Source organism: Balaenoptera acutorostrata, chromosome 11 (genome assembly GCF_949987535.1).
Source record: "Balaenoptera acutorostrata chromosome 11, mBalAcu1.1, whole genome shotgun sequence".
In the NCBI taxonomy this organism is placed as follows: Eukaryota; Metazoa; Chordata; class Mammalia; order Artiodactyla; family Balaenopteridae; genus Balaenoptera; species Balaenoptera acutorostrata.
This window is the reverse complement of record NC_080074.1, coordinates 52,716,301-52,742,793: the sequence shown is the minus strand read 5'-3', so window position 1 is coordinate 52,742,793 and position 26,493 is coordinate 52,716,301. Positions and strand designations below refer to the sequence as shown.

Below are 26,493 nucleotides of genomic sequence, written 5' to 3'. Positions count from 1 at the left end.
GCTCCTTATAATGTGAGAAAGTGCAGGCTTTACTAGAGAGAGTCTGACTGTTAACAGTAGATGTTAGTGTGATGAGTCACTGCTCCAGCTGTGCTGCTACATTTCAAATGGGACTCTGCTGCAAAACTATTCACACATGCTGCATTTCACATGCGCCTCCTGTGCAGTTTTATTCCAGGCTACTAGAAAATTTAAGCCCTTTTTCAGCTCTTTAAGAACATAAGCCCTTTCACTGAAGAAATTCCAGTTCAATGCCACACACAATTTACTCAACTATACTGTTCCATTTACCACTAAAGGAGACTTTCAACATAAGCTTTTCCCCTTCTGGTACAGTGTTTTGTGTGTGTGTGTGTGTGTGTGTGTGTGTGTGTGTTGGAGGTGGGCAGATGTGAAAGCAGGGAGGGGGAGGAGAAGGGGGAAGGAGAGAAGGAGTTTTCCATCCTTACTTTCTATTCAAATCCTATTTTTCCAACTCTTTCCCTATCCATATGATAGTTACTCATAAACCATTCCAGTCACTATGGAATTCTACTAGGGAGAGTAACATGAACTTAACTTCAAGCTTTCTTTTTATGGAACACTAGCTGGAAATTGCTCATAATTCTAGCAAATGTTTCTTAACCTTTAACAAAGTACATTTAACTTGAATTTAAAAGAGCTGAATTGCCCTTCACCTCATTTTAAATCCATAAAAAAGTAAGCTTTCCAGTACAATGAAACCATTATGAAATGAACTAGATTTCTGAGTAGTGACTTAAGCTTTTGTTATATCTAAATAACTCATATATTATTTTGAAGAGTATACAAAATTGACTTCTCTCATTCCATTGACCTTCCTGTCTTGTCCCCACATACAGTGATTTATAGAAAAAGAATCTGTAACGTAGGGAGGTACTTTTCTGTCTTCATTTCATCTGAAAGCTCAGGGCGAGACAACAGCTAGATTGAAAGAAAAGTACTTCCTGGAGCTACTGGCAAAGATAGGGAGCGAAAAACATTGTTAGTGCCTGACTCATTAAACCATCAGAAAAAAGAAAGAAAAGAAAAACATAAATAGTATAAAAACATAGCATACAATAAAGGAAAGAACAACTCCATTTTGAGAAACTGGAAAACTATAGTAAGGCATGATTCAAAGTTTAACAGTATGCAAAGGTAATTATAACTGCATTTCTCTAAATAAAAACTATATACCCACATATAGAAAAATTGAAGCAATAAGTACACATAAAATCCCTGGATAGTTGAAACTGGGTATATGAGTATTTGTGTATATATATGTGTGTTTTGGGGGAAGAAAAGTGGGGAAAGAGCAATCTTGCCTTGTATTTCCTAAACTACAATCCTACTTCTTTAGTTAATTTTTCAGATGTAGACAGAAATAACTTAGATTTTTCTTAGTGAATTAGAATGGATAGAATAAATTGGGAAACATAATAGGCAAAAATTTTTTAACTATAATTCATGTAAATTTATCTTGTTTGTATAAACATGCATCAGAAAATCAATGCACATGTTATTCCAGTTCACAGACTTTGAAATTATTTAAAGACAGCTTATAAAAAATAATGTACAAGTTTTATCCTGTACTTCTGAGGCAGTCCACAAAGCTGCTCTTCTTATAAATGAATAATACTTTTTTCGAAACATGGTCATCAATTCAATAAGAATTGCATAAATTTTCACTCAGGGACATGTCTTCAATGGGTCTTATACATGGATAAGTGACCTAACACATGACGTTATCAAAGAAAAGTGCAGAAACCATCCAGAGTACCAAGTGGAAATAAAGTTTTGTAAAGTTCCAGCATGGACTTGCTGTATAACCATAAGCAAGTTACTTAAACATTCCATCTCATTTTTCTCATCTGTAAAATGGTGAGAATAACATCAACCCTTTCTAGCTCATAGCACTACTGTACCAAATGAAATAATCACACAAAGATGCTATAAAAGATATAAAGAACAAACAGCTCATACAGCTTAATATAAAAAGAGAACAAACAACCCAATAAAAAAATGGGCATAAGATCTAGACATTACTCCAAAGAAGATATACAGATGGCCAAAAGGCACATGAAAAATGCTCAATATCATTAGAGAAACGCAAATCAAAACTTCAGTGAGGTATCACCTCACACCTGTCAGAATGGCCATCGTCACAAAATCTACAAACAATAAATGCTGGAGAGGGTGTGGAGAAAAGGGAACCCTCCTACACTGTTGGTGGGAATGTAAATTGGTGCAGCCACTATGGAAAACAGTATGGAGGTTCCTCAAAAAACTAATAATAGAGTTACCGCATGATCCTGCTATCCCACTCCTGGGCATATATCTGGACAGAACTATAATTAGAAAAGATAAACACACCCCAATGTTCACAGCAGCACTATTTACAATAGCCAAGACATGGAAGCAACCTAAATGTCCACTGAGAGATGAATGGATAAAGAAGATGTGGCACATATATACAATGGAATATTAGTCAGCCATAAAAAAGAATGAAATAATGCCATTTGCAGCAACATGGATGGACCTAGAGATTATTATATTAAGTGAAATAAGTCAGACAAAGACGAATATCATATGATATCACTTATATGTGGAATCTAAAAACCTGATACAAATGAACTTATTTACAAAACAGAAACAGATTCACAGACATAGAAAACAAACTCATGCTTAACCAAAGGGGATAGTGGTGGGGGGAGATAAATTTGGAGTTTGAGATTAACATATACACACTACTATATATAAAATAGATAAACAACAAGGACCTACGATATAGCACAAGGAACTATTGTCAATATCTTGTATTAATAACCTACAATGGAAAAAACTCTGAAAAAGAACAGATGTGTGTATATATATATATATATATATATATATATATATATATATATATAACTGAATCACTTTGCCGTACACCTGAAACTAACACAACATTGTAAATTAACTCTACTTCAATTAAAAAATAGTTTAAAAAGATATAAAGATATAATTATAAAGTACGGTTTGTGAAAACTGTGCAGCTTTAAATAAATTTACATGGTAAAGTATAAGCAGCCACAAATCTAAAATTAAGCAGTTTCTGTCCAATAATTTTTTAAAAAATTTAGTCTGGATTCTAAATTCCCCAAATAATGGAACTTAGATGAGTAACTGATAGTTTTAATACATTAGAAGCTAGAAAGTTCTTGAGAGAATACGTCATGGCAGAATTTTTGTAACCCACATCCTCACCCCGTGCAGGGGCATAAAACTTTGCATATCCAGGCTACTTAATTATTTGTTAAATAAATGGTTTAATTCCAGTAAATCAAGAGTAACCGCAGAGTTAAATGATTCAAGTTGATACTGGAATGGTGGAAGTATAAATAAATACTTGGTTATGGAGTCTCTAAATTATTATCCCCTACCACACTTTCCAAAGTAGCTTCTATAGACCACCCACGGAATTTAATTTTAGTGGATGCTTATTTCAGCAACAGCATTGCTTGCAACTGCAAAGATACACCGATTTCAACTAAGGGAGAGATGGAAATGTCTATGGCTGGGATCTTTTACAAGGAAACATTGAAAAGAGCAAAAAGTGAAAATAAACAGTGTCAGCTACCGAAAGCTGTGTCAGAAGAAAAGTTCATAGTCAAACATGTTTATTAAATATAAGAAAGATTAAAAATAACTGAACTAAATAGTGACTCAAAATGCTAGAAAAAGTACAGCAAGAACAACAAAATAAACTGGGATAAAATGGCTTCCTTTTTCCTCAAGGCATTTGCCAATTCTAGGCAAGGGAAGAAAGGTAAAGATTCCAGTCGATCAGAAGCAGAAGTGCCAGCAGACTAGGATTTCTCAGCCTCAGCACTATTGACATTTGGGCTGGATAATACTTGGTTGTAAGAGGCTGCCCTATACATTGTAGGATGTTTAGTAGCATCCCTAACCTCTGTCCACTAGATAGATGTAGCTCCTTCTCCCCTGCCCTGTCCCCCACCATTGTGACAAACAAAAATATTTCCAGGTATTATCAAATACCCCAGGGAGGGGGCAGAGGGGGGCCAAAATCACAATTGATCTAGACAGTCTACAAAACAATAATCAAGCTCTGATTTGTAGTGTTTACTCATTTCTATGGTACAAATACTTCCACCATAGGCTATTTCAAGATACAACTGTGACATTACTTAACATGGAATTGGGAAGAGCTGTGTAGTGACATTATGTAGCATTTCTGTAATTCAAATACAGCAGATATAAATAACAACAGTTAAATTTAGTTAAAAATTTAGGCGTGAATTTTTAGTATTTATTACCTTTTTTTTTTTTTTTTTTTTTTAAAGGAAATTTTTTTTTTTTTAATTATTATTTATTTATCTATGGCTGTGTTGGGTCTTTGTTTCTGTGCGAGGGCTTTCTCTAGTTGTGGCAAGTGGGGGCCACTCTTCATCGCGGTGCGCGGGCCTTTCACTATCGCGGCCTCTCTTGTTGCGGAGCACAGGCTCCAGACGCGCAGGCTCAGCAATTGTGGCTCACGGGCCTAGTCGCTCTGCGGCATGTGGGATCTTCCCAGACCAGGGCTCGAATCTGTGTCCCCTGCATTGGCAGGCGGATTCTCAACCACTGCGCCACCAGGGAAGCCCATTACCTTTGTTTTTAATATAACTTATTTAATTATAAGTTTACATAATTCGTTTTTAATAATGTCTGTGTTTAGCAACTGGATCCCAAAGTTCCCAAAATTTTAACAGTAGGCTCCTTGAGCTTTGCACACCAACATAATGGGGACAAATCAAGGGTAGACCAAATTTATCAAAAACTGCAACCCAACCCCAAGTGAGCTCAGTCCCTGATTAGATTAAGGTAATCTTTCCCTCGTTCCCCTCCCCACTCCAGCTGCCTATCAGAGGATAGGATAAACCCTCTGTAGAAGAAGATTACATCATCATCATTCAGAGTCCAATTTTTCATAGACAATGTCTGGCATTCATTAAAAATTACCAGGCGTACCAAAGTAAAGGACCAATGGAAATAAATTGACAAAAGAAACAGGTCTATAGATGGCCCAGATATCCAGATATTTAAGTCATCAGGCACAGACTTTAAAAATAACTGTGAGGGCTTCCCTGGTGGTGCAGTGGTTGAGAATCCGCCTGCCAATACAGGGGACACAGTTTCAAGCCCTGGTCTGGGAAGATCCCACGTGCTGCGGAGCAACTAAGCCCGTGCGCTGCAACTACTGAGCCTGCACGCTCAAGCCTGGGAGCCACAACTGCTGAGCCCGAGTGCTGCAATTACTGAAGCCCACGTGCCTAGAGCCCGTGCTCCATAACAAGAGAAGCCACTGCGATGAGAAGCCTGCGCACCACAATGAAGAGTAGCCCCCACTCACCACAACTAGAGAAAGCCCGCATGCAACAACAAAGACTCAACGCAGCCAAAAATAAAATAAATAAATAAATTTATTTTAAAAATCCCCAAAAACTGTGATTACTATATTCAAGAAAATAGATGGCAAGATGGAGAATTTCACCACAGAACAGGAACCTATTGTAAAGAATAAAATAGTTCTAGGGCTGAAAATGCAATAACTTAAATATAAACAGATGAGATAAATTTAATAGCATATAATATTTAATAGCATAGAAGAATGCAGGATTAATGAACAGAAAACAGGTCAGGAGAATAAATTCAGGCTGAAACTAAGAGAGCCAAAAAAATGTAAGGTTATTGAAAAGATAATACAAGATACACAGTTTCAGGGTTAACATAGTAGAGTCACAGAAAGAGAAGAAAAAGATAATAGGAAAGAAGCAACATTTGAAGATAGAATTTTCCCAAACTGAGGAAAAAACTCAAGTCACAGATTCAAAAAGTGCTCCAAATCTGAAACAGGATGAATACAAAGAGAACCACATCTAGGCACATCACAGGCAATCTGATGAAAATCAAAGACAAAGAGAAAATATTAAAAGCACTTGGATAAATTAACTTGAAAAATAAAAAATTAGAATTAAGTAAATCCAAAATGTTGATCTTAGAAAAGACCAATAAAGTGGACCATTTCTATCAAGTCTAATCAAGAAAGAAAGGGAGAAAAAAAGAACATAGGTTCAAAACTAGGAATGAAAATGGGATAAAACCAAAGATATGGAAAAAAATATTTTAATGTAAGAGAATACTGTGTATAACCCTATTCTCACAAATTTAAAATCTCAGCATAATTTTCTAAAAATAAAATACAAAATCTGACTAAAGAAGAATTATAATTGAATTGATCAGTAACTCTAGAAGAAATTGAGAGTTATCACAAACCGGCTTAGACTTTTACAGGAAAAAAAAAATCATTATTCCTGTGCTATTACAAACTGTATCAATCACAGAAAATAGAAGAAAGTTTATCAACTTCTTTGACAAATGTAACATACCTCTAAAACCAAGATGTGACAAAGACATTACAAATGAAGGAAAACTATAGACCAATCTGATTTATGAAAGTAGATGTAAGGATCTTAAATAAAGTATTAGCAAAAGTAATATAACATTGACATATATACACTGATATGTATAAAATGGATAACTAATAAGAACCTGCTGTATAAAAAAATAAATAAAATTCTAAAATTAAAAAGAAAAAAGTAACGTAACACTGTGTTGAATAAGTAATATGCCATGGTAAAGTAGGGTTTATTTCAGGAATGTACAAATAGTTCAGTACTGGGACATCTTTGGAAAAATATGATCATTTTAGTATATTCCCAGAAGAGATTTTATAAAAATTCAAAGTGCATTCTTTAATTAAAAAAAGAAAACTTGGAGTGAAATACGATTAGAAGGAAATACTATGTTTTATCAAGCCCTTAATCAAAGGATTTATTACTTCAAGTAACACTAAGAAAACCTGCGAAGTAAATTGTAAAACGTTTATTTATCACAGACACATCCAGGTTTCAGAGATGTTAACATGTTTGAAATAAAAAGTGCCCAATAGAATCAATGAAATACATACTATAAATAGTGTTGGGGCAACCAGCAAAGTATCTAAAAACTAAATTTAGATCCCACCCTCAATATCTTACAACCCAGTGCCTTATACTCCAGTAAAGTCTAGGTTAAATAAAAAATTTAAATATTAACATTAAGATCCTACAAGTCCTAGAGGAAAATACAAGTGGGAACTTTGTATAACATTGGGGTGAGGTAAGCCTTTCTAAAGAAGATTCCCAAAGAAGAAATCAAAAAGAAAAGATATATTAGGTTGGACCACCTAAATATTTTATATTTCTATAGATCAAAACACTATTTTAAAAACTGGTAAACAAACGAACTGGCAAAATATATATGCAATTCATGTGACAGACAGAAAATATTCAAATCAACTGAGAAAGACAAACATTGGAAAAATGGGCAGAAGATATAAACAGATACTTTTCAAAATAAGAAATGTAGATAATAAGCATAGGGGAAAATTATCCACCAGTTAGTAATAAAAAACTGAAGTAAAAGGAGGAATAGTTCTTTATGTATCAAATTAGTGAACATTTCCAATATCATCAAATCCAGTGTTGGTCAAGGTCTGGGAAATTAGCACTGCTGGGTAGAGTGTGAATTGGTAGTAACCTTCTGGACAGTTTAATAAGCTATGTCAAAAGTCTTAGAAATCTGCATGCCATTAATCTAGCAAATACACTTCTAGGAATTTATGCTAAAAAGTCATGTTTATGCATAAAGATAAAGCCACAAGAATGCTTTTAATCACTCTTTTTATGATAGCAAAAAAATAAATATCCAAAATAGAGGTCTAGTTAAATAAACTATCTAGTGAAAATATACATGGCATTTCAAATAATATTGCAAAAGAATATTTAGTGATCTGGAAAGAAATTTAAAACAAATTTAAAAGTTTACAAAACAATAATTATATATGACCCTGTATTTGTAAAATACATGTATTTCCACATATATGAAAACAGTTTAGAAGGTTATGTTCCATATGTTAACAGTAGTTATCTCTGGGTGGTTGGATTGTAGGTGATTTTTTTTTTTTCTTATCTATCCTTTTAATTTTTTTTTTAAAAGGTGAACATGTATTTTTGGGGGTAATAAGAAAAATATTTAATATTAGTATTACCTTTACTCAATGTTACAAACACTAAACTATTTATTTATTTATTTATTTCTATCTCTTGAACATGGGTTTGGTGATTTTTGTTCTTTTTTTTAATCTTTTTCTTTTTTTAAATTTTTATTGGAGTATAGTTGATTTCCAATGTTGTGTTAGTTTCTGCTGTACAGCAAAGCGAATCAGTTATGCATATACATATATCCGCTCATTTTAGATTCTTTTCTCATATAAGTCATTACTGAGTATTGAGTAGAGTTCCCTGTGCTATACAGTAGGGCCCTATTAATTATCTTTTTACCACCAAATTTACCTTTTCCCAGTGATAATTTGAAAGAATGAAATGGAATGTAATTCCACATTATGTAATTCTGTCCATTTAATAATCTATTCACACCTCAAGTAGCTACTTTACCCATTGCCTTCTAAGTTGTTGCTTCTTATTTTTTTTTTTTCTCTTTTATCCCTAAGTGACCGGTAATGGCGATGATAACCCAGGGAAGGCAGCCACTGAGAGCTTAGACTTAGCTCTAACCTTCTATTCACCTACCTTCTCTTGGCCTCCAGTTCAAGCATCATTTCAAATTTTCTTCCTCCTCGTGACTATCTTCTGTCTTCCTATAGTCCTCACATAGCCCTATTCCCAGACATCTGGAGGTAATTGATGAAGGATGGGACCCCAAAGTCAGAAGGTTTGTATTTATTTCCAAACAGACTTATTTTAATAAACTGTTTATCACGTTTAAATTAGGTATTTAAAAAAAAGCGTTGAATGAAGACTTACCATGTACCAAGCATTATGCTAAGCACTTTAAAGAAAATTGTCTCCTTTATTCTTTGTAACCTAAATAGAAAATCAAAGTTCACAAAGGACATGTAATGGCAGTCAGAGATAGAGTAACAATGGCAGTCAGAGATGGAGCTAGGACCCAAATTCAGGGCTGCCCGACCCCAAAGGCACCCCTCCTTAGCTCCTGTATTATGTTATAATTCCTCCCCGATTCTAGTTGATTGTTCTTTTTGCTTAGTAATTCACCATCTGGTAGCTATCACACGCTGGTGTTAATTGGTGCTAATTTTCTGATGATGGCCAAGTGACTATACTTGGATCTTAAAGTGGAGAAAGCTATGATTAAGGTGCAAGACATGAGGTTAAAGTCACCACTTTCCCCACTTACTGTGTGTGATTTTGAATAAGCTACTTAACCTCTATGAGCCTTAATTTCCTCATTTGTAAGATGAGGATAATACCCATGTCACAAGAACTTTTGGGGGGATTAAGCAGATAATGTTGAAATGTTTTGTAAGTGGAAAAAACACTCTGTAAATGTGGAACATTGATTCTAAAACATTGTAAGGATTGGCATAAATTGCAGTTTTCAGAGCTAAAGTTCAGTAGAGAAAGGGAGGCATGCCACTTACTTAGAACAGAGACCAGAGGTCTTTTAGGTGTTAACGCTTTAAAATTCTGGAAGTTATATCTGTTTGCTGGGTGATTCACATTCTAGTGGTTATTGCAGATTGGTGTTGATCATAACAAGTAGCAATTTGCTGCAGGGGATGGAAGAGGGAGATGATTTTGCTTGTCCAGCATAAAGGCAGATCTAGAGAAACCCAGGAGACAATAGATAATTGATAGTCCTACTCTCTGACAAGTTGGCTCGACTATATCCAGAGTGCTCTGCATTTCAGTATAAAACCCTTGCTTTAACGGGTTTACGGACAAAATGGACCACATTCAACAAAGAGCAACTGATGGTTAGGAGACTCAAAATCATGTCACTTGAAGAAATGAGGAAAGAGAACTGAATATGCTTAGTTTAGGCAGAAAAGGGTCATGGAACCTTCATGGTCTACTTCAGCAGTTTGCAAATCTGGCTGTCCATTAGAATCACAGACCCCAAGCCTCTCCCCTCAAAATTCTGATATAGGAAGGCTGTGGTGGAGCCCAGAATCCTTTTTTTTTTTTTTTAAAGCTCTCCTCTAATTCTTATGATTGGTTACCATGAGTCTAGATGAGGCTTAAGGAAGATTTGCCTTAGGGTGATGTCAATAGGATGATGTATGGGAGGGGAAAGAAAACTACAAACAGACAGTAAGAGCTGAAAAGATTTATCAACTGTCTGAATACGAGATTGGTGAAAAAGCTGTTACTAGAAATTAATTTGATGTTTAACACCTGGCTTGGGAGGAAAGGTGATGAATTCAGTTTTGGAAGCCTGATAGATTTCAGGTTTTAACCTAAAATTTCAGGTACATCAGTATTCCCCAAAGTATGTGCTATGGAGTATTTGTTTCATCAGCATACTACTCCTACCTTATAGTAGCTCCACAACGTGTTAATATGTCTTCCATCAAAAAATAAAATAAGAGTTCTATTGATGAATGAAACAAGATTGCTTATTGGGAAACACTGAGTAAAAATGAGTCAAATGGTTGCTTTATCATAAAAATCAAGGAGTGCACAATTCACTAATGTTCATTGTAGAGCTTGAGGAGTAGAATATTGTATGTAGCATTTCCGAAAATTTTTGACCACAATATCTATTCTTAACTGAGGAACAGACTGTGAGGCTAACGTTACTGATAAATCACACACATCGGGAAATGCCAAAGTAGACAGGAAGATATTTAAGTTTAGTATGAAGGCCCAGGTTGGATGTATAGATATCATGGATGGGATGAACTAGGCTATGAAGTGGTGCCGAGACTCAGAAGAATAAGAACCAGTCATTGGGTTTGGCAATGTTAGAGAATAATTTTGGTGGAAGTAGTAGTGAAAACAAGATTGTGGAGATTTTAGGATACAGTCTCATGTTTTCAAACCACAAGCTGAAGTGGAGATAATGTGATAAAATATTTGAAGTTGGAATAATCCCAGAAAACACAATCATCATAGTTGTGTCATTATAGTTAAAATAGGAATTTGAGGCTAACCCCTTATGACTGGATGGAAAGCAAACTCAAGGGAAAAATTTTTTTTTTTTGATAAATTGAAGAAAGTTGTAAAGTGGGATATATTTAAGGTATTAGAAATGAGGGAAAGAGATTTAAAGAACAGGTAGAATAAACTGTAGAAAAGAAGATTAACTTTTCTCCTTACCTTTCTGGGCAATAGGTAAAATAAATTTCTTTAGATTAATAATTGTCCATCTACGAGATACGTTTTTAATGTTCAGTTTTTTTGATCAGCTAGGCTCTTTGCTTGTGTGTAAGTGTTAAGGATGCTTGCTGTGAAGTAGGAGTTCCATACATGGCAGCCCTTATTCGTTGTTGTTGTTTGCACTCTTTGAACACTTAAGGCATTGTGCCACTACCAGTGAGTAGACAAAGGAAAGGAGAGTCTAAGTCAAAACAGGTAACTATATTTGACTTATCATTCCTATATTTCATGATCATGGATTAGCTGGCTGTAACCTATGATTCTTCTGCTATTTTTATATATATATATATATATATATTTTTTTTTTTTTTTAATTAATTAATTTGGCTGCCTCGGGTCTTAGTTGCTGCACGTGGGATCTTCGCTGCAGCGCATGGGCTTCTCTAGTTGTGGTGTGCGGGCTCCATAGTTGTGGCTCGCGGGCTTAGTTGCTCTGCAGCATGTGGGGTCTTAGTTCCCCGACCAGGGATCGAACCCGTGTCCCCTGCATTGGAAGGCAGATTCTTAACCACTGGACCACGAAGGAAGTCCCTGCTATTTATATTTTGTCTTTATTATCTTGCATTGTACTTGGAACAGACTATACTTTTGTTCATTTGTGTCTTGATTTGTTTTTTAGTGGTCATTCTAGTTGCAATTTTTTTACCCTAAGGAAAGTTGGCCCTATGCTGATGGAGATTTGCACGTTTTACTTCTATGTGCTCACTTAAGTATCTAGTGTTAATGGCTGTTGCATGACTCATAGTCTACGTAAGCATAAATTAACTCCAGTACCTCTGTGGTGTGCCCTCTTTGAGATTGCTCTGGAAGACCACCCAGAAGGTGGAATTTACACAAACTGCAAAGGCCCATTCAACTTAAACTGAGCAGCACTGACCAAATTACACCCGCATCCTTCAGTATGAACCAGCTACCCATTTGCTCCTGATTGAGGTTCAAACTGTTTATCTTTAACTATAAAGGGCTTTATGGGCTGAATTATGGCTACTTTAAACAAGACCTCTTCCTTAAAATAGAGTGCTTTGCACATAGTGAGCACTCCATAAATGCTCTTGACTATGACTTAGTGAAAGTTCAGATCTTCTAGTGAACTGTTCATGGTTTCCAGATTTGAAGGAGAGCGTCTTGATATTGAATCTTTGTCTTTCGTATTATTTTTGCTTGGAGGTTTAATGGAGTGTAAATTTACTGACTGCACAAGACACATCTTTTTAGTGATGAATCTTTTTAATTTGCTAGCCTAGTCTGAGTAAACCATGAAATCTATGGTTTTATCATTTGATTCATGTGGCCAGAAACAATAGCTGTGTAATCGAATGTTTTTAATAAGTTCACCAAGAAAGTGGCAAATGTATCATTTTTTGCTCTGGGACTGGATCTTTTCTGACAAATTTTTCACTTTTTTGGTGCTTAGTTCAGTGCTTCCCACAAACAACTTTATAGTAGTGTTGCACAACAATCTGTGATGGGAATTTTTTTACTTCCTTATTGGGCAGAAACTTATTTTGGAAATAATGAATAGATACAAATTTAAATCATTAGAAAAGTGGGATGCTTTGTTATTTTAAATAGGAGAAATATTCTTTGTTTTAAGGGATGCCATCCAGATCAGTAGTTCTCAAGATCATCTGGAGAATTTAAGAGTACAGATTTCCAGACTAATCTGTGCTTTTTAAAATCTTGATATAATCATACATCTTCCAGACTCATTGATTTGGGCCTAAGGAACAAGTGATTTAATATGAATTTTTGTCCCCAAATTAGGTCAAGAGACATTTTGTATCATCTCTTTTTAAGGTAGTTATATACTTTTCTATTATAAATCATGCTTTTAGTATCTTTAAGATTTAAAAAATACAATAAAATTATACTAATCTGAGATCCATGTGGGACCATACAGCTTGAAACTTTCTCATTGATCCTACCAGCTCACAAGAATAAATCAGGAATTAGCAAGAAATAGTGGTAGCAGAATGACTCAGCAGCAGCAAAATCTACTCTTCTCTCATTTCCCCCCATATACTCAGTAAAGGTACTATTTTTTTTAAATTAATTAATTTATTTTTTGGCTGCGTTGGGTCTTCGTTGCTGTGCGCAGACTTTCTCTAGTTGCGGCGAGCGGGAGCTACTCTTCATTGCGGTGCGCGGGCTTCTCACAGCAGTGGCTTCTCTTGTTGCGGAGCACGGGCTCTAGGCACGCGGGCTTCAGCTGTTGTGGCATATGGGCTCAGTAGTTATGGCTCGCGGGCTCTAGAGCGCAGGCTCAGTAGTTGTGGCGCACAGGCTTAGTTGCTCCATGGCACGTGGGATCTTCCCGGACCAGGGCTCGAACCCGCGTCCCCTGCATTGGCAGGCAGATTCTTAACCACTGCACCACCAGGGAAGTCCCCTAAGTAAAGGTACTATTAATTATCCAGTTACTTGAGCAAAAAACCCCGAGAGTCATCCCTGATTATTCTCTTTCCCTCACCCTCCATATCTAATCTACCAACATATTTTGTGCTGTGCACGTTCAAAATATGTTCTGAATCTAACTCCTCACCACATCCACTGCTTCATCTTCATCTTTATCATCTTTCACCTGAACTAGCATGATGGTCTCTCTGCTCTGGTTTTTTTTCTTAATAGACTTTATTTTTGAACAGTTTTAGATTTGCAGAAAAATTGAGGAGATTGTACGGAGTTCCCATATACTCCCTTACTTAGTTTCCCCTATTAATATCTTACATTTGTATAGTATATTTGTTATAATTTATGAACTAATATTGATACATTTTTATTAACTAGAGTCCATACTTTATTCAGATTTCCTTATTTTTCCCCTAATGTCCTTTGTCTGTTTCAGGATCCTATCAAGATACCACATAACATTCAGTCATCACATCCCCTTAGGCTTCCCTTGACTGTAATAGTTTCTCAGACTTTCCTTATTTTTGATGACCTTTACAATTTGAAGGACTATTGGTCAGTTATTTTGTAGGATGCCCCTCTATTGGAATTTGTCTGATGTTTTTCTCATGATTACACTGAGGTTATGGGTTTTGGGGAGGAAGATCACAGAGGTGAAGAGACAGTTTCATCACATCATTTCAAGGGTACATACTGTCAACATGACATCATTTTTGATATTGAACTTGGTCACATGGCTGAGGTAGCATTTATTGGGGTTCCCCCTGTGAAGTTACTCTTTTTTTCCCCCTTCTCATACTGTGCTCTTTGGAAGGAAGATATTATGCACAGCCCACACTTAAGGAATGGGGAGTTATGCTTCCCATCTTGAGGGCAGAGTAAATTATTTGGAATTCTTCTGCAAGGCAGATTTGTGCCTTTTTTTCTCATTTTTTATTTAGTCAATCATGTGTTTGTATCAATATGGACTCATGGATATTTATTTTATACTTTGGGTTACAATCCAATACTACTTTATTTTGTTGCTCATATTGTTCCAACTTTGGTTATTGCGAGCCTTTCAGTTGGCTCCTATGTCCCTTTCACATATCTCCATCAATGTAGGGTTTTTTGTTTGCTTGCTTGTTTATTTTTGAGCCGTTACTTACTTTCTGGCACTACTTGATACTCCAGGCTTATCTTATATATTTCCTGTGCCAATCCTAGAATCAGCTATTTCTCCAAGGGGCCCTGGTTCCTTTTATTAGAGAATGGTATTAAAAACCAAGATCTGGGTGCTAGGTGGATTCTCTGCTTTGGTTGTTGTTCCATTGTAGTTAATTCTTCACATAGCAGGGTGAAGATTTAAATAATTTAAATTAGATTATAATTTGTTCTTTTAAAACTCTGAGGATTTATCGTTGTATCTTTAAAAATCACAACTCCTTACAATGGCTTTTTAAAAATTAATTTATTTATTTGTTTTTATTTTTGGCTGCGTTGAGTCTTTGTTGCTGCTCATGGGCTTTCTCTAGTTGTGGCGAGAGGGGGCTACTCTTCACTGCGGTGTGAGGGCTTCTCATTGTCATGGCTTCTCTTGTTGCAGAGCATGGGGTCTAGGTACGTGGGCTTCAGTAGTTGTGGCACTCCGGCTTCAGTAGTTGTGGCTTGCGGGCTTTAGAGTGCAGGCTCAGTAGTTGTGGTGCAGGGGCTTAGTTGCTCCATGGCATGTGGGATCTTCCTGGGCCAGGGATCAAACCCATGTCCCCTGCACTGGCAGGTGGATTCTTAACCACTGCACCACCAGGGAAGCCCTACAATGGCTTTTAAAATTGTGATCTGGCCCTTGTCTACTTCTCTGACTTCCTCTCTTACTGTTCTCTCTTTTATTCACTTCTTTCTAGATCCAGTCTTCTTCTCCCCTTCCTCTTTCTGTCCCCCTCCTTCTCCTTCTTCTTCTTCATGCCAAGCTTGGGTTTTTACATTGGCCCTTTCCTTTGGAATCTCCACCAAAAATTCCATTTTGCACCCCCATTGTATGTGGGCTCCTTGTCATTCTTTAGGTGTCAGCTGAAATGTCATCTCCTAAAGCATATCCCTGACCACTTTATTTAAAATAGCTCCCCCGGGGCCTCCCTGGTGGCACAGTGGTTAAGAATCCGCCTGCCAATGCAGGGGACACGGGTTTTGAGCCCTGGTCCGGGAAGATCCCACATGCCACGGAGCAACTAAGCCCGTGCGCCACAACTACTGAGCCGTCATGCCACAACTGCTGAAGCCCGTGCACCTAGAGCCCGTGCTCCGCACCAACAGAAGCCACCGCAATGAGAAGCCCACGTGCTGCAGTGAAGAGTAGCATTCTTTCACGTGTTTGTTGGCAATCTGTATATCTTCTTTGGAGAAATGTCTATTTAGGTCTTCTGCCCATTTTTGGATTGGGTTGTTTGTTTTTTTGACATTGAGCTGCATGAGCTGCTTGTATATTTTGGAGATTAATCCTTTGTTAGTTGCTTCATTTGCAAATATTTTCTCCCATTCTGAGGGTTGTCTTTTCGTCTTGTTTATGGTTTCCTTCGCTGTGCAAAAGCTTTCAAGTTTCATTAGGTCCCATTTGTTTATTTTTGTTTTTATTTCCATTTCTCTAGGAGGTGGGTCAAAAAGGATCTTGCTGTGATTTATGTCATAGAGTGTTCTGCCTATGTTTTCCTCTAAGAGTTTTGTAGTGTCTGGCCTTACATTTAGGTCTTTAATCCATTTTGAGTTTATTTTTGTGTATGGTGTTAAGGAATGTTCTAATTTCATTCTTTTACATGTAACTGTCCAGTTTTCCAGCACCACTTATTGAAGAAGGCTGTCTTTGCTCCATTGTATATTCTTGCCTCCTTTATCAAAAATAAGGTAACCATATGTGCGTGGGTTTATCTCTGGGCTTTCTATCCTGTTCCATTGACCTATATTTCTGTTTTTGTGCCAGTACCATACTGTCTTGATTACTGTAGCTTTGTAGTATAGTCTGAAATCAGGGAGCCTGATTCCTCCAGCTCTGTTTTTCTTTCTCAATATTGCCTTGGCTATTTGGGGTCTTTTGTGTTTCCATACAAATTGTGAAATTTTTTGTTCTAGTTCTGTGAAAAATGCCAGTGGTAGTTTGATAGGGATTGCATTGAATCTGTAGATTGCTTTGGGTAGTAGAGTCAGTTTCACAATGTTGATTCTTCCAATCCAAGAACATGGTATATCTCTCCATCTGTTTGTATCATCTTTAATTTCTTTCATCACTGTCTTATAGTTTTGTGCATACAGGTCTTTTGTCTCCTTAGGTAGGTTTATTCCTAGGTATTTTATTCTTTTTGTTGCAGTGGTAAATGGGAGTGTTTCCTTAATTTCTCTTTCAGATTTTTCATCATTAGTGTATAGGAATGCAAGAGATTTCTGTGCATTAATTTTGTATCCTGCTACTTTACCAAATTCATTGATTAGCTCTAGTAGTTTTCTGGTAGCATCTTTAGGGTTCTCTATGTATAGTATCATGTCATCTAGAAACAGTGACAGCTTTACTTCTTTTCTGGTTTGGGTTCCTTTTATTTCTTTTTCATTTCTGATTGCTGTGGCTAAAACTTCCAAAACTATGTTGAATAATAGTGGTGAGAGTGGACAACTTTGTCTTGTTCCTGATCTTAGAGGAAGTTTTTCACCATTGAGAATGATGTTTGCTGTGGGTTTGTCATATATGGCCTTTATTATGTTGCGGTAAGTTCCCCCTATGCCTACTTTCTGGAGGGTTTTTATCATAAATGGGTGTTGAATTTTGTCGAAAGCTTTTTCTGCATCTATTAAGGTGATCATATGGTTTTTCTCCTTCAATTTGTTGATATGTTTTTTCACATTGATTGATTTGCGTATATTGAAGAATCCTTGCATTCCTCATTCTTTTTCTGATTACAACCTAGAGTAGAAATGAAAATTTCCAGACAAAATAAGAAAAGAAATATTATATGTAAAACTGATGTAGAGCAGTAAATGTTACTACCTCCCAAGTCTGCCTCATCCCCCAGAGAGCATGTGACAAGTATGTATATAACATCAGTGTTAAAGGACCAAGCAAAACCATTGGAAACATTTTCCCACAACAGTAGGAAGATACAAAGAGCCCATTGATCACAACCTTATGCTGTGCCAGCTGGTGGTCTCTACTAATTTGCAGAAGCAGCTGCCAATGGTCAAAATGCAGGTAAAGCACTTTGGCAGAATATGGTTAAAAATATTAAGGAAGAATAGAGAAATCAAACATATTTTATACCTAAAATGGGTTAAAGTGTATGAAAGCTGTAGACATTTTTATTTCCAGCTAATTTCTAGGTTTTTGGCTTTTATTGGAGGTCTGAGGTTGCTAAATATCTGACTAAAGAAGAAATGATATGTAGCAGTTTGCTAGGGCTGCCATAACGAAGTACCATAGACAGTGTCTTAAACAACAGAAATTTATTGTCTCACAGTTCTGGAGGCTAGAAGTCTGAGATCAAGGCGTCAGAGGGTTGGGTTCTTCTGAGGCCTCTCTCCTTGACTTGTGGATGGCTGTCTTCTCTCTGTGTCCTCACATGGTCTTCCCTCTGTGTGTGTCTGTGTCCTAATTTCCTTTTCTCAAAAGAACACCAGTCATATTGGATTAGGGCCCACTTGAATGACTTCATTTTAACTTAATTACTTCTTTAAAAACCTTATTTCCAAATACAGTCACATTCTGAGTTACTAGGGGTTAAAACTTCAGCATATGAAGTTTGGGAGGACACAATTCAACTCCTAATGTGAAAGTATACTCTATTCTCCTTAACCCTGTTTTCTTTAGTGTTTTGAATTTATTCTCAATAGCTAAAGAGTCTTTACTTTAAAAGCTTTATTCTCTCTAAGAGTTATATACACAAGAAACAATTAACTTATTTTAAAGGAAACATATGATTAAGTACTATAAATCATACAGACAGGAAATGATATTGAAATTCAAAGAAGGCAGTTATCAACATGGCCTAGGGAAAACTGTAGAACCTGGAGAGCCAAAAATGGTCTTAACAATGACCTATTTTTTCAGTCTTGTTTATCTGTAGGTTCAAGTTCTACAGATGCCAATTTTTATCATCTCATATTCACTTTTCCTCTGCTCTCTCCTTTCCCTTTTTCCTTTTCTTTATTCTTGGGAACTGTAGAAAAATTTAGATAGCTTACCTCTCCGTGGGGTAGGCTGTATGGAGCAGCACTGATTTATTTCAAATGTCTCATTTTACTAATGAGAAAAATGCAGCTCACAAGTTAAATGACTTGTCCTGGTTGCTGAACTAGAATCCAGGTCCCCTGATTCTTATTCCAGTATGCTCTCAAGTGCACTGTGCAACTATTTTAGTTAGAGAATGTTTTATTTGTGTTTTAAGGACAAATAAGACTGCTTTTCTGTATTGTGTAATTGGGTCATTTATATTATTTTCCATTAGCATTCCCTCTTAAATATTTCCAGTTTCTTCAGTTATTTTTATTGCTGTTCCCTCATTTTTTCCTGCATGGTTTTTGACACTCATATTAAAATTGCACCCCAAGTAAGATATCAATCAGAGTAATACATTCTTTCTTTTATAATATAGTAGTATTTTTTTTACTTGCTAAAATGTTGCTAGTTGTACTTGTAGCCATAAACTTTATTTAATATTATTGCTTAGATAAAACCTACCTTTTATTCAGCTTCTAATATATGCCAGGACCTGACCTACACACTTTACAGTATCATCTCACTTAACCTACACAAAACTTTTAAAAGGTAAACATTACTCCCATTCTGTAGATAGTGAAACTAAGATGTAGAGTGTAATGAACTTCTGTAAAATCACACAGGGTAGAAAGTGGAAGACCTGGGACTGGGCTCTGGTCTGTCTGTCTCTATCAGCTGCCTTTTCCACGATTGTTACCTCAGTATTAAGTGCTTCATAGACTACATCACTGCTGCATAAAGTCTCTAGCTTATCAGGGTGGCAGTGATCCCAGTGAAAGTGCTAGGGCCTGGTTAAAAGGAGAAACAAAAACAGTACCAGTGGAAGCAGAACTGTGTCACGGGGAGCAGGAATTTATACAGGCATGTTATCTGCAGTACATTACAGTGCTCAGTGAAAGACACTGTCGGTAGATGAAGAAGAATTGTAGCTGCGTCCTGGTAACTGAACTTGAAGGTTCTCATTGACAGGCTCATGTAAGATATCTTCAAGCAACTTAGGAGGGACTTTGCTGCTGTTCTGCTAATGATTATCACCTTGACTTCTAAATTTCTGGTTTTTTAATTTATATTTTTCAGTTAAAAAAAATTAAGCATGCAGTTAATGGGTATCTTTTTATTTGTATCTTTTCTTCGTTTTTAGTTGTGGTAGCTAACATGTCTTTAAACATTTAAATTCATTTTGTTTTCTTTCTGCATATTTTTCTGTCTTTTGTATTTATAGCATCTTTATTATCAAAATATAACATAGAGGCCTAAGTTTTAAACACAATAAGTAGATAGTTCATAACCTAGTACTGCTATGGTAACAATATCAGTTAGAATATGTTGGTTTAAAAGTAACAGAAATACCCAAGTGAGTGTGGCCTAACAATGCCAGACTTGACTTTCTAACTCAGCGGGAATTCTAGAGAAAGGCTGTTCTGGAATTGGAATGAAGTTAGGGTTCCGGGTTGGCATTTCTGCTATTTTCTTGGCCTTCTCCTCATGGTTACAAGATTGCTACAGCAGTTCTAAGTATCCTTATGTAATAACTTTAAAGGCAGGAAACAGGGAGAGTGTAGGAAAAGGGCCTTCTCCCTAAATCACCCCTGTCCTTTTCATGAGGAAAAACCTCCCCAAAAAGTACCCCCAGCAGAATTCCCTGTACCTCTCACTGCTCAGAGCTGGGTTCCATCCCTGTCCTTGAACCCGTCACTGACAAAGGAGATTAGGGTTGCCACAGATGGCTTAGCCTAATAATGATTCATTCCTAGGGTGGACACATTTTTCGCACCCTTCAAAAATTGCAATTCCGTTATCAGAGAAAAGGGAGACTGGCCATTACATGCACAACAGATAGTGTCTGCCACAACTATTGAACTCTTTTAGTATGATCAAATAACTACGTGAACAAACGTAGAATTACAACTCTGATGAGTGCAAAGGAGTGACTGGTGCTATAAAAGTATAAACTCAAGGGATTTAATCTAGTCTGGCTACTCTTCTTCAAAGAACTGATAATTAAGCTAATAATGGAGAAAGTTTTAGAAGTTAAGTAGGCAAAGGGGTTAAGGGATACTGGAGTGGGTTAGGGGGAGGAAGAGAGAGCATTCCAAGGAGAGGAAGTGTATTATGTATATGTAACTGAAAGAAGGTGCATAAATATTCACTGCCATTATTACTAGCCTCTGGTCTGATGAAAGCCTTTGAATTACTTGTAGGGGTAAGAAGAAATTCTTAGACTTATAAGTAGGATCCTGAAATATTGGAATTTCTGAAAATTTTCCATACTTTAAGAGCAACAACAGGGCAGGTTATTTGACTTGGATTGTCCTAGAAAATCCTTGGTATGAAGTTGCCATATACAATACACTAATAGGCAAAAATCAGTCTGCCCCTCCTACTCTTTCCCTCTAATAATTTTTTGCAGCTACAATCTTTAGTTGACATCAATTAAAAATAATAAGAACGGCATCCTCACTGTTCCACATGTTGTCTGAAACCTTTTGGAACATTGACTTCATTAACCTGTAGTTCATACTTACATGGGTCCCATTTAAATTTTTTCAATACAGTTGAAAGTAAGCAAAAAGCAGTGTTCTCTGAGACTTTGTGGATTCCTCATAAGTGACAATAAAATTTTAAAAATAATAAAATTTTAAAAACTTGACTTCAATATACATAGAACTTTCATAAATGCTAGGTTATTTCCTATAAATAGAGAACAGCAGTTTTATAAGCTTGTTCAGGACTATAGAGCTCTAACCAATGACTAAAACTGCCCTCTTTTGAAAATCTGAAACTTTATTATCAAAAGAATGCATATGTTATATATTTTAATTACTTAAAAGATAACAATGAGACTTAAATTTTCCTAGCATCTACGCTTTATGGTTTTAAAATTCATAAAAGCTTTTCAGGTTTAAAATTTTTTAAGTTTTAGTTTAAGCCTTTTTTTTAATGTGGCACTACTGTTACAACTGCTCTCACAAGACTCCAAAATAATAATGGCTTACACGTGGTAGCAGTTTGGGATTGATATGGTGCTACTCATGTGTGTGTACCATCAGCCAAAGGCTGGTGCTCTACTATCAGCTTCTCTCTCATGATCTAAGAATGGCTGCTTCAGCTCCTGGAATCACATCTGCATTCCAGCCAGTGGGAAGAAGGGGAGGGGTACAGACATTTGCTTCAAGGGCGTAAATCATAATGCTTCTCCTTGCATCCTTTTGGCATAAACTTAGTCACACGGTCAAAACTAGCTACAAGAGAAGTGGGAAATATTGTGAAAAAATTGTCTTACCTCAGCAGCCATGTGCCCATCTAAAACTCAGAGATTCTATTTCCAAAATAAAAAGGGGAGAATGGATATTGGAAAATAGTAACCGTCTGGGCTATATTCACCATCTTTTGGCGATTGCCAAAAGAACTGGTTGAATAGCTTTAAGCTTAGATGTTAAGTATATAATGAAGGAGTAAAATGGGTGTCTGTGGAGACACAATTATATTTATGGACCTTATACCCCGTACAACCTTACTTTATGCATCTTTGTATTCCTACCATCCAGCATGGTATATGAATAAAAGTGAGCACATAAGAAATGTGTTTGGAATGAATGAATGAACATCCCTCTTTGTCTTCCTTGTATAATATGTATTGTGTGAATTCCTTTTTCATACTTGCCATTTCTTTGTCCTATCTATAATTTACTTACTTTCTTGAAGAGGATTTATGAGTAGAGATGGTCAGAGTCCATAGTATAATAGAGGAGTACTTTGTGTCTCTGTGTATGTATGTGTGTATGTAAAATTTAATAGAAATCTAAATTAACTTATACCATAGGACCAGTTTTCTCAACCCCTAAAACTGACAGTATTAGCTTCTATTATTATGTTTTAATTATTATTAGACTAGTTGTGGCTTTTGAAGATTCAGTACTGTGTCTGAGAATTCTGAAAATATTCTTTTTTTAAAACTGATACCTAATGTCAGTAATTAGTTTGTGAAGATGTTTTCTCTGCACATTATGTGTATATTTTACATATTGACCAGCTATCTCTGGAAGAGATAAGATTGTCTGGGGATTAACAGTTTTCTGATATGATTTTTCATCTCTCAAAAGAGGCATTTTATAGAGCTTTTGGTCATTATATCTGGTTTTTGGCCCTCTGTTAATTTACAGATCCATTTGTTCATGTGTTAACTCCTGCTACACATTTTTAATAACTCTTAAATACCAGGTGCTGTGCCCAGTGCTGGGAACATGAAGATGGGCGAGACCTTGCATGCACCCTGCTGGGCTTAGTGTCAGTGCCACATGGTGTGGGGATTGCCGTGCCAGGCCCACACTGTGGAGTAACTGAAGGCGAACAAGGAGCTCTAGGAGGCGAGGGGGCCAGCAAGTTGCTGCCAGGATTGAGGCAAGTCTGTGGAGTAGTCAAAGTTTGTCAGTGATGAGCTGAGGGAAGTGTGTCTAAGCTGAGGATACTGGATGAAGGCTGTGAGATTGTTAACACAAGTTCGTGTGCCGGACACACAGTGAGGCCAAACAAACTGAAATGTCGGAGTTTGGAGCAGAGGAAGGTTTATTGCAAGGCCATGCAAAGAGACAAGGTGGCTCGTGCCCTGAAAAGCCTCCAGCTCCCCAAAGGGTTTTGGCAAAGCATTCTCTTTTTTTTAACATCCTTATTGGAGTAGAATTGCTTTACAATGGTGTGTTAGTTTCTGCTGTATAACAAAGTGAATCAGCTATACATATACATATATCCCCATATCTACTCCCTCTTGCATCTCCCTACCCCATCCCTCTGGGTTTTAAAGGCCGGGAGAGGAGGAGTACGTGATCAGCTGTACGCAGTTCTCTGATTGGCTGATGGTGAGGCAGCAGGGCGGTGTCACAGGGGTTAACATTATCAGTCCTTAGGCTCCAGGAGGCCGGGGGCTGTGTGCTCATGGTCATCAAGTAGTTCTTCCATTTGGTGGAAATTTGCCTCATATACTATTATCTAGGTACTTCAGAGTGGAGCTAAAGCAGAGGATATGGGGGAAGGCCTGTCCTGGGAAGGCCCCATAGGGTCCTGCTTGGTTACAAAATAACATGGCAATAGTTTGATTTGGTGAGAGTGAAGGCTACAGTTGAGAGGGCAGAAAGAAGCGGAAACAAAGAGGGAAGGGCAAAATGTTCTTCCTATTCTTCCACATTCCTGGTCAGAGAGTTCTTAATTCAAACCTTCCTGTGAGAGTGGAGAGCTGGGAGCACCTAGAAGCCAGAGGTTGGCCCTTGGGCCTGACTGTTATAGTCTAGATGGACTTGGAGCTCAGGGGCCTGGCAGGTGGGGACAGGCAATGGGTGATGGGTAGGAGTACAGAGCCTCTGACAGAAATGAAAGAGCCCCTCCCCCAATAAAGAAGCAAAGAAAGGAGGTGTTTCTCTTATGGATTCCATAGCCACTGGAAGAGAAGGCTGAGGGAGGCTTCTCCTCCTCTTCTCACACTTGGCCTAGTTGCCATTGCCCCTGAATTTCCCCAGGCTGAATAAGTCTTTCAGTGGAAGACGAAATTAATTTAAAATTTGCACTATTCTCAGTTACTTGGTATCAGTAGTTTTACACACAGTTTTCATTGTTTTTGTTATCAGGTATATCTGTCAAGGTAGGTTAGTATACTTTTCTAACAGTTTATTGCCTTGACTTATAACTTCTAAATAATTAGCTGTATTGTATCCCTATTTGTCCTCTTGCCAAGGCCCTGCAAATATTAGGGCCAAGCCTGGTAATAAGTCACCATGTAAAAAGGTATGTCTTACCATGGGTCACAGACAAAAACGTTTAAAAGCCACTGACCTAGGGACACCAAGTTCACAATCCTCTGCGTGGCATATGAGGGGCCTACTGTGATCTGGCTCTCCGGCCCCCCCTCTAATCCTGCCTCTAATCCACCTCTAAACTGCACATACTCTCAATATGGGATGCATCTGTCTTCTTTTCTGTTCTGTTTCATTTTTTAAAAAAAATACTAGTTGCAATCCACTAAATTAATTTTAAAATCCACTGATGGGTCAACTTGTGACCCAAGTTTGGAAGAACTCTGCTCTGGCCGTTGGGGTGGTGGCAATGTGATCGGATTAGTGTTTTGGAAACGTCTGGCAGCTGATTAGAGGGTGGGTCGGAAGGGAATGGGGGATACGGGTTATGAGATTATTGAGCCAAAGATAGGCCTAAGATGGTAAGACTGAGGATAGAGAGGAGGGGAAGGTGGCAGAATCAGCAGGTCTGGGTAACAGCTTAGATATTGATGCAGAAGAAAGATATTGGTGCAGAAGAAAACTAGAATAACATCATAATTTCTGACTTAATAGGGAGCCTACAGCAGGAGAATTATATTTGAGGGAAAGGAAAATGAATTCAGTTCAGTACTTGTGGCATTTGAGGTCACAGTGCGACATTCAGGTAGGATTTTAGTTGGAGAAAGGCTTAGTAAATTAGGGGCTGTAACAGGGCTGTTGGCTTTAGCATTAGGAAGCCACTGAGAAAACTTAGCAGGGACAGATCTCAGTGGTTCAAAGAGTGAATATGTTGGGAGGCCAGGAAAGGAAGACGTGCAATATAGAATATAGTCTATCCTTTCAATAAACTTGCTTGTAAAGCCAGGAAGAAAGAGGGATGAAAAGAGTAGGACACAGATTTGAAGGAGGGTTTTAATTAATTCTGGAGCACTTCTGTACAGGAGGGAGGAGGAACTTGGGGAGACGCAGATATTGAAGATACAACCGGAGGAAGGGGTAACTGATCCAACCTGGTTTCAGGGGAGATGAGAGAGTGCACTTTAGGATGTAAATGCAGGGAACCTCAGGCAGAAGGAAGAGCACCTCTTATACAGCTGAGAGGGAGATAAGGATGTCTGTGGAGGCAGGGGTTTCCCTTTATAGACATGTGTTGAGTACAAGCACCAGGCACTGTGTAGGCGCCGTGGCTACAGGCGTTAGTAAGGCAGAGTCCAGCGGGGAAGATAGGCTAGGAAACCAGCAGGACGACGCGTGGTAAGTGTCGTTTAGAGTTATGCTCAGGGATGCTGGAAACAAAGAAGAAGGCATGAGGCCAGGCTTTCCAGAACAGGAGAGGACAAAAAGTGAAAATGGGTTTGCACCTGAAATAGGAGTCAGGGTCACCTAAGAGAAGGACTGAGATGAGGACTATGGCGGGACCAGGGTCTGAGACAAATATGAACCTGGGTTACAGTGGTGGTTGTTGATAACTGTGGTCATAATAATAAGTTTTCTGTTTTTATGATTATTGACTTGGTTTGAGCATCAGCTGAAACTTTATTTGGGAATACTTGAGAAAATGAATTTTTATGTCAAAGGAAGCTGTCTCTTGCTTATCCTTTGCCTCTTCCTCCTTTGATGACTTCTCTTGAAGCTAATTTAGGTAAAGAAAGCCACCGCTTCCAAAAGTGCTTTGGTACCCTGGCATAATTTCAAAGAAATCTCCTTTCCCACTTAGTTAACTACATTTCCCCAGGAAAAAAAAAAAAATCTTCTCTGTCAATGTAACATCCTTTAACAGGACTCCTGCTGGTAGGTT

At 37.4% G+C, this 26,493-nt stretch overlaps 1 protein-coding gene across 2 annotated transcripts in view; it reads left to right on the top strand.

Moving 5' to 3' along the window:
• MSRB3 (methionine sulfoxide reductase B3) overlaps nt 1-26,493 on the top strand; it is a 160,976-nt gene that overhangs the window by 58,035 nt on the left and 76,448 nt on the right. The window lies entirely within an intron of this gene.